Genomic DNA, 14,189 nt, shown 5'->3' with positions numbered 1-14,189 from the left:
AGGAGCTGAAGAACCTCATGACGAAGGTGAAAGAAGAAAGTGCAAAAGCTGGGTTGCAGTTAAACCTAAAAAAAACAACAAGATTATGGCAACCAGCTTGATTGATAACTGGCAAATAGAGGGAGAAAACGTGGAGGCAGTGACAGACTTTGTCTTTCTAGGCGCAAAGATTACTGCAGACGCTGACTGCAGCCAGGAAATCAGAAGACGTTTACTTCTTGGAAGGACAGCAATGACAAATCTTGATAAAATAGTTAAGAGCAGAGACATCACACTGACAACAAAGGTCTGCATAGTTAAAGCAGTGGTATTCCCTGTAGTAACATATGGCTGTGAGAGCTGGACCATAAGGAAGGCTGAGTGAAGGAAGAGAGATGCTTTTGAACTGTGGTGCTGGAGGAAAATTCTGAGAGTGCCTTGGACTGCAAGAAGATCAAACCAGTCCATACTCCAGGAAATAAAGCCAGACTGCTCACTTAAGGGAAGGATATTAAAGGCAAAACTGAAGTACTTTGGTGTTTTGGCCACATAATGAGAAGACAGGATACCCTGGAGAAGATGCTGATGCTAGGGAAAGTGGAAGGCCAAAGGAAGAGGGGCCGACCAAGGGCAAGATGGATGGGTGATATTCTGGAGGTGACGGGCTCGACCTTGGGGGAACTAGGGGTGGCGACGGCCGACAGGAAGCTCTGGCGTGGGCTGGTCCATGAAGTCACGAAGAGTCAGAAGTGACTGAGTGAATAAACAACAAAAAAAATCAAGAGTCTAGACACAGCAGTGATGAGAGAATGAGTATCAGTCACAATGGAGTCAGGCAGTAGGCAGGGGGGGTTGAGTTTCATTTTACAAAGAAACTGGCGGGCATACTAATAGGCAGATGGATCAAATGAAAAGTAGTGATAAAGAGAAATTTCCCCCCCCCCCAAAAAAAGTAGGGCAGAGAGAGCAAGAGAAAACACTCTTCAGATGGGAACTCAACACTCAGAGAGGCAAGTTAATTTTACACAGCTTTTTCTTAACAGTTTTATTGACCTCACTGAAAAATATCTAGGCAACAATGATGGAGCACTTGGCATTTCCCAAAGCATTTTTTGAAATGTATCACAAAACAAGACTACAGCAAACAATACTGCACTGGTGCTTCCCATAGTGAAAGGTCAACACTCTTTTTTGAGCTTCTAATCTATCTTGTGTCAGTTTAGATTGGGACTGTGGACTGATTGCTTAAAGATATCCAATTCTTCAGCAGCATAACCAGAGCAGAATACTTTTTCACTTCAGAAAGAAACAGTAATATTGGCTGGATCTATAGCTCTGTAAGCTTAATTCCAGGATCCAAAGAGCATTATGTTGCATGTGCGTGTGTGCGTGCATATAGATAGATAGATAGATAGATAGATAGATAGATAGATAGATACACACACACACGTGTGTGTGTGCAGACGTGTGAGCATTTAGAATACACTCAAGACCTGTATTAATATGTTGTGTTCAGGAACTATGCTTTATGATACTTGCTCAAATACAGAGATAGAGATAGAGACAGAGATAGAGATAGAGATAGAGATAGAGATAGAGATAGAGATGTAGTGAATGTGTATGTGTATGTATCCCCTTCATGGATCACTGCCTTATTGTGGCGAAGGGGCTTGCGTAACTCAGTGAAGCCATAAGCTATGCCGTGCAGGGCCACCCAAGATGGACAGGTCATGGCAGAGAGTTCTGACAAAATGTGGTCCCCTGGAGAAGGAAATGGCAACCCACTCCAGTATTCTTGCCAAGAAAACCCCATGGAACGTATCACAAGGCTAAAAGAGATGACGCCGGAAGATGAGCCCCTCAGGTCGGAAGGTGTCCAATATGCTACTGGGGAAGAGCAGAGGGTATTTCCAAGTAGCGCCAGAAAGAGTGAAGCGGCTGGGCCAAACCCGAAAGGACACTCAGCTGTGGATGTGTCTGGTGGTGAAAAGAAAATCTGATGCTGTAAAGAACAATATTGTTTAGGAACCTGGAATGTCAGATCAATGAATCAAGGTAAGCTGGAGGTGGTCAAACATGAGATGGCAAGATTGAACATCGACATCTTGGGAATCAGCGAACTAAAATGGACAGGCATGGGCGAATTTAATTCAGGTGACCATCATATCTACTATTGTGGGCAAGAATCCCTTAGAAGAAATGGAGTAGCACTCATAGTCAACAAAAGGGTGGGAAAAGCAGTACTGGGGTACAATCTCAAAAATGATAGAATGATCTCAGTATGAATCCAAGGCAAACCATTCAACATCACAGTAATTCAAGTCTATGCCCCAACCACTGAGGCCGAAGAAGCTGAGGTGGATCGGTTCTATGAAGACCTACAACACCTTCTAGAACTAACACCAAAAAAAGATGTCCTCTTCATCATAGGGGATTGGAATGCTAAAGTAGGAAGTCAAGAAATCACTGGGATAACAGGCAGGCATGGCCTTGGTGTACAAAATGAAGCAGGACAAAAGCTAATAGAGTTTTGCCAAGAGAACATGCTGATCATAGCAAACACTCTTTCCAACAGCACAAGAGGCGACTCTACACATGGACGTCACCAGATGGTCAATATCGAAATCAGATTGATTATGTCCTTTGCAGACAAAGATGGAGAAGCTCCATACAGTCAGTAAAAACAAGACCTGGAGCTGACTGTGGCTCAGATCATGAGCTGCTTCTTGCAAAATTTCGGCTTAAATTGAAGAACGTAGGGAAAACCACTAAACCGTTCAGGTATGACCTAAATCATATCCCTGATGAATATACAGTGGAGGTGAGGAATAGATTTCAGGGATTAGACCTGATAGACAGAGTGCCTGAGGAACTATGGACGGAGGTGCGTCACATTGTTCAGGAGGCAGCAACGAAATCCATCCCAAAGAAAAAGAAATGCAAGAAAGCAAAGTGGCTGTCTGATGAGTCCTTACAAGTAGCTCACGAAAGAAGGGAAGCGAAAAGCAAGGGAGAAAGGGGAAGATATACCCAAATGAATGCAGAGTTCCAGAGAATAGCAAGGAGAGACAAGAAGGCCTTCTTAAATGAACAATGCAAAGAAATCGAGGAAAACAACAGAATGGGAAAGACTAGAGATCTCTTCAAGAAAATTGGAGATCTCAAGGGAACGTTTTGTGCAAAGACGGGCATGATAAAGGACAAAGAAGGCAGGGACCTAACAGAAGCAGATGAGATTAAGAAGAGGTGGCAAGAATACACAGAAGAACTATACAGGAAAGATCTGAATGTCCCTGATAGCCATGATAGTGCGGTCACTGAACTTGAGCCGGACATCCTAGAGAGTGAAGTCAAGTGGGCCTTAGGAAGCATTAGTAACAACAAAGCTAGCGGAGATGACAGTATTCCAGCCGAGCTATTTAAAATCCTAAAAGATGATGCTGTTAAAGTGCTGCTTTCAATATGCCAACAAATCTGGAACACTCAACAGTGGCCACAAGACTGGAAAAGGTCAGTTTACATTCCAATTCCAAAGAAGGGCAACGCCAAAGAGTGTTCAAACTACCGCACAATTGCGCTCATTTCACATGCCAGCAAGGTGATGCTCAAAATCCTACAAGCTAGGCTTCAGCAGTATGCGAACCGAGAACTACCGGAAGTACAAGCTGGGTTTAGAAGAGGCAGAGGAACTAGAGATCAAATCGCCAACATTCGCTGCATCATGGAGAAAGCAAGAGAATTCCAGAAAAACGTCTATTTCTGCTTCATTGACTACGCTAAAGCCTTTGATTGTGTGGATCACAACAAACTGTGGCAAATTCTTAAAGTGATGGGAGTACCAGACCACCTTACCTGTCTCCTGAGAAACCTGTACAAGGGTCAAGAAGCAACAGTAAGAACCAGACATGGAACAACCGATTGGTTCAAAATTGGGAAAGGAGTACGACAAGGCTGCATATTGTCACCCTGCTTATTTAACTTATATGCAGAGTACATCATGAGAAATGCCGGGTTGGATGAATCAGAGGTCGGAATTAAGATTGCCGGGAGAATTATCAATAACCTCCGATATGCAGACGATACCACCCTAATGGCAGAAAGCGAAGAGGATCTCAAGAGCCTCTTGTTGAGGGTGAAAGAGGAGAGTGCAAAAGCTGGTTTGAAACTCAACATTAAAAAAACTCAGATCATGGCATCTGGCCCCATCACTTCCTGGCATATAGAAGGGGAAGAAATGGAAGCAGTGACAGATTTTACTTTCTTGGGCTCCAAGATCACCGCAGACGGTGACTGTAGCCATGAAATTAAAAGACGCTTGCTCCTTGGGAGGAAAGCTATGGCCAACGTAGACAGCATAGTAAGAAGCAGAAACATCACCTTGCCGACAAAGGTCCGTCTAATCAAAGCTATGGTTTTCCCAGTAGTAATGTATGGCTGTGAGAGCTGGACTATAAGGAAGGCTGAGCGCCGAAGAATTGATGCTTTCGAACTGTGGTGCTGGAGAAGAGTCTTACGAGTCCCCTGGACTGCAAGGAGGTCAAATCAGTCCATCCTAAAGGAAATCAACCCTGAGTGCTCATTGGAAGGACAGATAATGAAGCTGAAGCTCCAATATTTTGGCCACCTAATGCGAAGAGAAAACTCCGTGGAAAAGACCCTGATGCTGGGAAAGACTGAAGGCAAAAGGAGAAGGGGACGGCAGAGGATGAGATGGCTAGATAGCATCACGGATGCAATGAATATGAACTTGAGCACGCTCCGGGAGAGAGTGCAGGACAAGAAGGCCTGGCGTGTTATGGTCCATGGGGTCACGAAGAGTCGGACACGACTGAACGACTGAACAACAACAAATGGGTATGTATGTGTGTCAATATATAGATCAAATACCATATATATATATATATATATATATATATATATATATATATACGCACACGCACACACATACATATTCCTAAACATATGTTTAGGGTTGTATACTCTCACCCTACCTATTCAACCTATACGCAGAACACATCATGCGACGCGCTGGGCTTGATGAAGCCAAGGCTGGAGTTAAAATCGCTGGAAGAAACATGAACAATCTCAGATATGCAGGTGATACCACTTTGATGGCTGAAAGCGAGGAGGAGCTGAGGAACCTTATGACGAAGGTGAAAGAAGAAAGTGCATAAGCTGGATGGCAGTTAAACCTCCAAAAAACCAAGATTATGGCAACCAGCTTGATTGATAACTGGCATATAGGGGGAGAAAACGTGGAGGCAGTGACAGACTTTGTATTTCTAGGCACAAAGATTACTGCAGATGCTGACAGCAGCCAGGTAGGGATGTCAGAGAATTCCGCCACAGATCTCAGTGAGGCCGAATGCTAGTGCATTCGGCCCCCTGAACTCTGTGGAGGAATGGCCTGCCACCCCCCCGCCCCCCCGCTGATCCCCCCCGGGACGAGACTGACCTGGCCCGACCGGTTGCCGCTGCCGCCATTTCCAGGCTTGTGTAAAAAAGAAAAAAAAAGACGTGATAGGCTACGTAAATCTTTACGTAGCCTATCATGGTTGGGTGGTTTTTTTTAAAAAAAACCACATACGCAAATGGCGGCGGCTACAGCCGCCACCATTTGCCTTTCTTCTTTTTACCGTCTTAATCTACGTAAATATTTACGTAGACTATGACGGCAAAAATAAAGGGGAACGCAAATAGCGTAGCGGGCGCTATTTGCGTCCCCTTTTGATTCGTCATTTTAGCCTACATAAAGATTTACGTAGGCTAAAACAGTGAATGAAAAAGGGATGCAAATAGCGCCCACTACGCTATTTGCGTTCCGCTTTATTTTCGCTACCATAGTCTACATAAATATTTACGTAGATTAAGACAGCCAAAAAGAAGGAACGCAGTTTTGTTTTGTTTTGTTTTTTACCCAGAGCCCTCTGCGGCTGAAAATCCAGCTGCGGACAGCTCTGGCCTGGCCTGGCCGGCTGCTTCGCAGAGCTGCCGCGGAGCACAGCGCCTACTATGCTATTTGTGTTCCTCTTTTTTTCGCCGTAATAGCCTACATAAATATTTACGTAGGCTAGAATGGCGAAAAATAGGGAATGCAAATGGCAGCCGCCATAGCGTACACTGGTTTTTGGTTTGGGGGGGGGTTAGCTGTGATAGGCTACGTAAATACTTATGTAGCCTATCACAGCTGCAAGGACGTCAATGGCGGACACAGCAGCCCAGCCACGGCCAGCCAGGAGACCAGCCGCAGGAGCTGCCGCCGCCGCCGCATCTGCCCAGGTAAGTTCCGTCCCGGGGGACTCCATGGGGAGGCGGGGGTCAGGAGGCCATTCCGCCACAGATTCCAGGGGGCCAGATTCTAAAGAATCCAGCCTCACTGGAATCCATGGCGGAATTCTCTGCCATCCCTAGGTATTCCCCCGTAGTAACCTATGGCTGCGAGAGCTGGACAATAAGGAAGGCTGAGCGAAGGAAGATAGATGCTTTTGAACTGTGGTGCTGGAGGAAAACTCTGAGAGTGCCTTGGACTGCAAGAAGATCAAACCAGCCAGACTGCTAGGGGTGTACGAAACCTCGCTTACCTGGCTCCGCCAGGAATCCCCGGAATCCTCAACGGGGGGGAAGGCGATCCATTCCTTCCCCCCGGAATCCTGCCTGGCTGGGTCCACTCTGCAGCCAGGCCGTGGAGCCACCGGCCAGGCCCACCCACAGCGGGGCCTCCAGCCGCTGCCAGGCTGCTGCGGACGCAAATGGTGTCCTGTGTAGGGGACACCATTTGTGTCCCTACGCCAGCCCATGATAGGCTATGTAAATATTTACGCAGCCTATCACGGCTAAAGCAGGGACGCAAATGGCGTTCCCTACGCCATTTGCGTTCCCACTTTAGCTGTGATAGGCTACGTAAATATTTACGTAGCCTATCATGGCAAAAAAAAAGGGAACGCAAATGGTGGCAGCTACGGTGGCCGCCATTTGCGTTCCCTTTTTTAGCTTTAAATATTTATGTAGCCTATCAAGGTGAAAAAGGGAATTCAAATGGCGGCTGCCGTAGCTGCCGCCATTTGCGTTCCCTTTTTTTTGCTGTGATAGGCTACGTAAATATTTACGTAGCCTATCACAGCCTATGCAGGGACACAAATGGCATCCCTGCATTAGGTGTGATAAGCTACATAAGTATTTATGTAGCCTATCACGGCCATTCCAAAGATGCAAATGGCGGCTGCAGATGCGGCCGCCATTCGAGGAGCACCGGAATGGCCGACAAAGGTAGGCTCCGTTCCAGGCCCATTTCGCAGGGTGGGGGGCGGGGGGGCTTCATTCCGCCATGGATTCCAGGGGGCCGAATGCGCTGGCATTCAGCCTCACCGAGATCCATGGCGGAATTCTCCGCCATGCCTACAGACCGCTCACTTGAGAGAATGATATTAAAGGCAAAACTGAAGTACTTTGGCCAAATAATGAGAAGACAGGATACCCTAGAGTAGGGATGTACGAAAGTCACTTACCTTGAATGAAATTTGATTCGCGGTGTGGGGGAGGTGCTCCGTCCCATCCCCCCAAAATTCTGGCCAGGGGGGAGGCACTCCGTCCCTGCCCCTTGGAATTCTGGCTGGGGGGGGTGGTGCTCCGTCCCTCCACCCCCAAATCCTGGCCAGCCAGGCCGCAAATGGCGGCGGCCGTAGCCACCACCGTTTGTGTCCCTGCAGTCAGCCATGATAAGCTACATAAATGTTTACGTAGCCTATCACGGCTGAGTAAAAAAAAAAAAAAAACCCGCGCATATGCAAATGGCGGCACCCATGGGCGCCGCCATTTGCGTTCCTTATTTTGGCACGTCTAGTTTACGTAGACTATGGCGAAAATAAGGGACACGCAAATAGCGTAGACGCTACACTATTTGCGTTTCCCTTATTTTCGCCGTAGTCTACATAAATGTTTACGTAGACTAGATGTGCCAAAATAAGGAAAGGCCTCCCCGAGATTCATGGTGAAATTCTCTGACATCCCTACCCTGGAGAAGATGCTGATGCTAGGGAAAGTGGAAGGCAAAAGGAAGAGGGGCCGACCAAGGGCAAGATGGATGGATGAGATTCTGGAGGTGACAGACTTGACCTTCGGGAAGCTGGGGGTGGCGACGGCCGACAGGAAGCTCTGGCGTGGGCTGGTCCATGAAGTCACGAAGAGTCGGAAGCGACTGAGCGAATAAACAACAACAAACATGAAAATTAATACAACTCTTCAGTGCATTCTTTTTTTAAAAAAAAATCCAGAAATCTTGAGACATCTTAAGTCAGACTCAGACAAGGGATAACAAACCATAGAATCATAGAATCATTGAATAGTAGGGTTGGAAGGGGCCTACAAGGCCATCGAGTCCAACCCCCTGCTCAATGCAGGAATCCAAGTCAGAGCATCCCTGACAAATGGCTGACAAATCAATCAATACAACATATTGTGTACAAAAATAAAGAATAATATAGGGATGTACAAAAGTCACTTACCTTTTCGAAGGGTGACATTCACCCTGGGGGGGAGGCACTCCGTCCCTCTCCCTGAAATTCTCCCCAGCCGGCTCCACTCCGCAGCGACTCCACGGAGCCGCCAGCCGGAGCCACCCGCAGCCAGACATCCAGCCACTGGGCTGCACAGGGATGCAAATGGCGGCCACTGTAGCCACCACCATTTGTGTCCCTGTATTTTGCCGTGATAGGCTATGTATATATTTACGTAGCCTATCATGGAAACAAAAAAAAAGGGAACATAAATGGCAGTGGCTACAGTGGCCGCCATTTGCGCTCCCTGTTTTTGGCATGACAGGCCACGTAAATATTTACGTAGCCTATCACGGCCTCCGCAGGGATGCAAATGGCATCCCTGCGTTAGCCGTGATAGGCTACGTAATTATTTACATAGCCTATCACGGGTATAATGAAGAAGCAAATGGCGGCCGCAGACACGGCTGCCATTCGCAAAGCAGTGCGAATAGCACCAGGTAAGTGTCCCGTTTCACGCGCCTTTCATGGGGGGGGCGGGGGGCTTCGTTCCGCCACGGATTTCTGGTGCAGTGCATTCGGCCAGTGCATTCGGCCTCACCAAGATCTGTGGCAGAATTCTCTGACATCCCTAGAATAACAGATCATGATATTCCAGAAATGTGAGCCACAGGCACCTCGAAAGGAATACTAAAATATTGCTCCTGGGGAAGACATTCTGTCAAACCACATCAGGGTCTGTGCTGCGTTTAATTAAAAAAAAATGTTTTTAAAAAACCCTTTCCCCACTGCTTTCCTGCACCAATCAGCCACCTCAAGCAGCAGATACTGGGAAGTGACCACATTTGCCATACATTTTTAAAAGAACAAAAAGGAATATACCCATTTTAACAATCCAGTAATGGGATTGGGTGGAGCTGGATGATCTCTTGGGATACCCTAACATGGTATTTCTGTGACTGTAAGAAGAGGTTGCTAAAATGATCAGACTGGTTGGTCAGGTTTAGCCTGACAGACTCCCTTATGTCATGGAGACTGGTAGATGGCTGCCCTTATCAATTGCTAGCAAATAACTGAATGAGATGTCTTTCCTCTCCCCACTAAGGAATGTGGTATTTGAGGTCTATGTGCAATCAGAGAGCCAAATCAGGCATTTCTTTCATATTTACTATAGAGTAGACATAGGGGGCATGATCTGGACCCTGACATGGGGGGTATGGGGTTAACCCTTTAACCCCTGCTATGTGCCCAATCCGGATCAGAGTGCCCCACACCTACAATTCCTATTGCAATAGTGATCTATAAAGCAAATGGATTGCTATTTTGCAATAGAAATTGCAGGCGCTGGGGGCCCAATCCAGATCGTGAAAGAATCAACCCCTACACACTTTAGCCCTCACACATTCTTGTGAGACTGGACACGGAGGAACTAATAAAAGCAGCAGTACTTCCCACTGCTTCAGCTGCTGCTATGGTTCTTAAGTTAAATCTCCGCTTACTTCCAGGGCTGAGTCAAGTGCTCCTGACACCAACCAGTGTAACAATCCCTTAAAATGTGTTCACCTTCAGCTTCACCTGCCTAGGCCTTTATTTGCTATCTTGATAGGTTGTGTTCCATTATGAGTGATTCCAAGAAGGCATTTTTGGTACATATTCACTAGGAATGGGCACCTGCCTGATTTATTCAGCAGAAAATGTAAACCAAATCAGAATAGCCTGAAGACTTCGACAGTTAACTTTGGAAAGAAACAGAAGAAGCCCTTTCTCACTCACTAGTTAGGTTTCTGGCAGCAGAAACAGTTAAAATACTGTCAGACAAGCAGTCTTGTAATACTTCTCATTAGGAAAGGTCACTGTTCTGCTAGTTCATCACCATTTTTGAAGTTTGCAGTGGAAAGACTTGGTAGAAAGAGCAAAAATATTACAGTGGGCACAAGGAAGATTGCACAGCATGGGAAACAGAGAGAGAGAATTAATTTGGCACCATAGGATTCTGCGTGAGCTGACCAACTATATTTTGAAGGTAGTTTGTAACACACTGAAAAGCAAGTTTGGATCCTATGTTCTTTGTTGTAAATCCAGACTAACCCAAATCAATAATTGTGAAGCCAATAAAGGTAATGCAGATTTATACCAGTGTAAGTGAGAAGTTACAGTCTGGCCTAAAGTAATTTCTTCTGTCATCTGTATAATAAATATCTTCCCAGCACTTCTGTCCCTTCACTCATCCTTTACGTTTTCCCCAAAATCCAGTAAGTTACTGAAGTTTATGTGTAACCTATTCTTTTTCTCTCTCTTTTTTTCTTCTTAGAATGTTGTCATATTTGAAACTGAGGATTTTAGAATATGTTGTTATATTTTTAATTGTTTTGGTTTTGTTATATTTTTTGTTTGTTTTGTCTTGATACAAAATTCACAATAAAAAATGGGGGGAAGTCCCCCCCAAAAAAATTCAGTGGGTTTACGTTCACAACAGGGGTGGGCAACTTATGGTCAACCCTCCAGATGTTTTGACCTGATGGAAAAAAGAGAAGGAGTCTCAAGATGTAGAAAACAGAGAGAGAGTTTTATTCCTCCAAGTAGCCCTACTGCTTCCTTCTGAAACCTCACTCAGCTTTCAGGCACTCCGCAGGCAGAAGCACTGGAAAGCCCCAAGGAAGGAAGTCTGGGTTAGTCATCTAGGGGGCCTTTCAGAAAGCACAAGCAGCCGGGGTGGCTGTAAAAACTCAGGAGAAAAGGGCCTAAGCTGAAAAAGAGACAGCACACCTGGGCCACCTTGTTACGGTGAGGTAAGCCCTGAAGCCCTGTATGCTAAGAAATGTCTCCAAAATTCTCACTATCTCTGTGAAGGAAGCAGATAAACAACAGCCCCTTCACAGGAAAGTAAAGAGAGTGCAAAAGACCTGGATTTGGCACAGTGCTCGTTCCAAGCCCTTTGCATTTGGGGTGCTTTTTCCCTACATTTTCCCCAGTAGTTAAGCCTTAGAATAGCCTTCCCCAACCTTCTGCCCTCCAGATAATTTGGACTTCAACTCCCATCAGCCCCAGCCAGCATGGTGAATGCTCAGGAATCCTGGGAGTTGCAGTCCACACCTTCTGGAGGGCACCAGGATGGAGAAGGCTGCTGTAGAACAATTGTGGGCAACTCAGGGCCGGTGGGCTTCATGCAGCCTTGTGCAGGTGTGTGCCCCCACTGAATTTCCCACCCCCAAATTCCACCAGAAATATATTGTGCTTCCCATAGGCTGCCGAACAGCCGATCATAGACTGCTGCTGCACATGGAAAACCAGAGCACCCCTGCACATATGGCAGAATAGAATGGGCAAGGTCTTGCACACAAGACAACAGACACTTCTCAAGCACGTTCAGGATCTCTGATCTCAGCAGCACATGGACACTGATTTCTGTACTCAGTCGCAAATGGGTCCCCACTTTTGATCTCTGATGTGAATGGCTACCTATCTCTGATCAGTGCCCTTGACCCCCAGATTACTCACTCACAGCACATTTTGGTGCATTCATGAGCTTCTCTGAATGAGGGGTTTATGTGCACCCACAGGAAAGGAAAGGCAGACATAGGGCTCCTTCACATTGGGCTTTTATCCTACGATTGATTGAGATGGCTCCTTCACAGAAGTGTGCAGGCTCTTTACATGACGCAGTGACCCTCCAGGGCATCTCCGGCAGAGAATGAGTTATTAGATTACTCGGTTGTGTTCCGCTTCACTTTCCTCCGTCAAAAGAGTTAAACCAGCAAGAAGAGGAGCGAGATCAATGGCAGATAACGGAAGCCTCAGATGGGATGGGGGGAGGGAAAAAGGAAGCACATGTAAAGGGAGTCAGTGGTGATCCTGCATTTAAAATGGAAGCAGAAAGCCCCATTTTAAATGCAGGATTTTAGGCTGGTGTAGAAATGCCCATAGTCTGATATGAGCTTCAAAGTGCTGGAAGAGAAACAAAAGCCTTTTGTACAAGCTTAACTACTGGTAACTTGTGACTATTTGCATGGAGGATTGTCTAAACGTTGTTTACCCAACAAGCCACATATGTCCCTCTTAAAAGGAGGTACAGCCTTGTTAAAAAGAAAGGCTTTTGTACAAAGGGAGAAGAAGAGAGGGAGAGATAAATGTTACAGCAGTAAGCATTTGTCTTCTTCTTTGTCCTACGTATGTTCATAGTAAAGGTCCCTGAATGCTATTCTGTTCCAATTGGATTAGATGGCAAAATGCCTACTGACTTCAATAGAAGCTGGAAGGACTATCAGCCAGCTGACTCCCATTACCTTTCCTAGAATAATAATTTAAAAAAAAAGATGCTAAGACATTCAGAGCAGCTGCAAAGAAAGAAGTTTGAAATGGCTGCATAGGCAGAGTTTTCTGAGCGCAACTGAAATGTGACTGTCTGCATTGCATAATATTCTTCAGAGTGGGAACTGAGCAGGATTTTTCTTTAAAGATTAGGATGTTTGACATTTATGCATAAATATATAATTCAGAGAACGTTTATGGGCTACAGTACCAAAGTCAGTTGATTGAGCCTGCGGAATAATAAACTATGTGTCGAGGCAGGTTGTTCCACCAGCTGTCCACTAGAGGGGCTGTGACATACTTCACTTGTGTGTTGATCAAACGCCCCCCACATTATTCTTTTCCAGCTCTTTCCCTTTGGGTCAACAGAGCAATGGAATTGGACTAATGCGTGGTGTAGTGGCGAGAGTGCTGGGGGTCGGGAGATTGGGGTTCTAGTCCCCACTCGGCCATGGAAGCTCACTGGGTGACTTTGGGCCAGTCACAGACTCTCAGCCCAACCCACCTAACAGGGTTGTTGTTGTGAGGATACAATGGAGGAGGACTAGGTACGCTGCCTTGGGTTCCTCAAGGAGGAAAAAAGTCGGGATAGAAATGTAATAAATAAATAAATAAATAAATAGTCAACAGCCATATAGTAGTTGGGGGGGGGGGCATGTTTGTTTAACAGAAGACAGAAGATCTGGAGATAAACTATTCATGAAATATGCACTAGACACTGGGTGTTTACTTATCCAGGACCTCCTTCCATTTTGGTTTCTATCAGTATGCACTTTAAGAAGATCTATTACATGACACACATCTTCCCTCACCATATTTAGGAGCATAGGAAGAGTGCCAGGTCCAGGTTTTTGAAGGCCCTTGGGCAAGATACCCTCAGTGGGCCCCCTCCCTCAGTGAGTCTATCTTTTCACCACCATTGTCACCAGCTGTTCCTCATCCTCATTTTCATCATTGCTACCACTTGCTTGCTTGACAGTCAGAGAGCCAGTGAGCAAGTAGACAGTTTGCTTCTCCTTCTCACCACCACCATTGTCTGGGCCAGAGCAAGACAGGGGCAGGTGAAGAAGAAACGGTGCAATGGTGAAAAGGAGGAGCAGTTCCCTGGGGACTCTTGTCAGTGGGCCTCGGTTGGGGTGTGGACCCTTGGCATGTGCCCACCCACGCCTGTCCTTGATGCTGGCCATGCATAGGAAGCTGCCTTAGACTGAGTCAGACCATTGTTCCATCCAGCCCAGTATTGTCAGCACTGACTGGCAGAGGCTCTCCAGGGTTTCTGGAAAGAGTTTTTTCCTGCCCTACCTGGAGATGCCGGGGATCAAACCTGGGACCTTATGCACGCAAAGCATGTGTTCTCCCACTGAGCTACAGCCTTTCCCCACAATTTAGAATTGCTGAATGTATTAACTG

This window comes from Heloderma suspectum, chromosome 5 (assembly GCF_057233095.1).
Source record: "Heloderma suspectum isolate Gila_16-S chromosome 5, 16-S_ref, whole genome shotgun sequence".
Lineage (NCBI taxonomy): Eukaryota > Metazoa > Chordata > Lepidosauria > Squamata > Helodermatidae > Heloderma > Heloderma suspectum.
The sequence above is the reverse complement of the archived record's forward strand: the minus strand, read 5'-3'. Positions refer to the sequence as shown.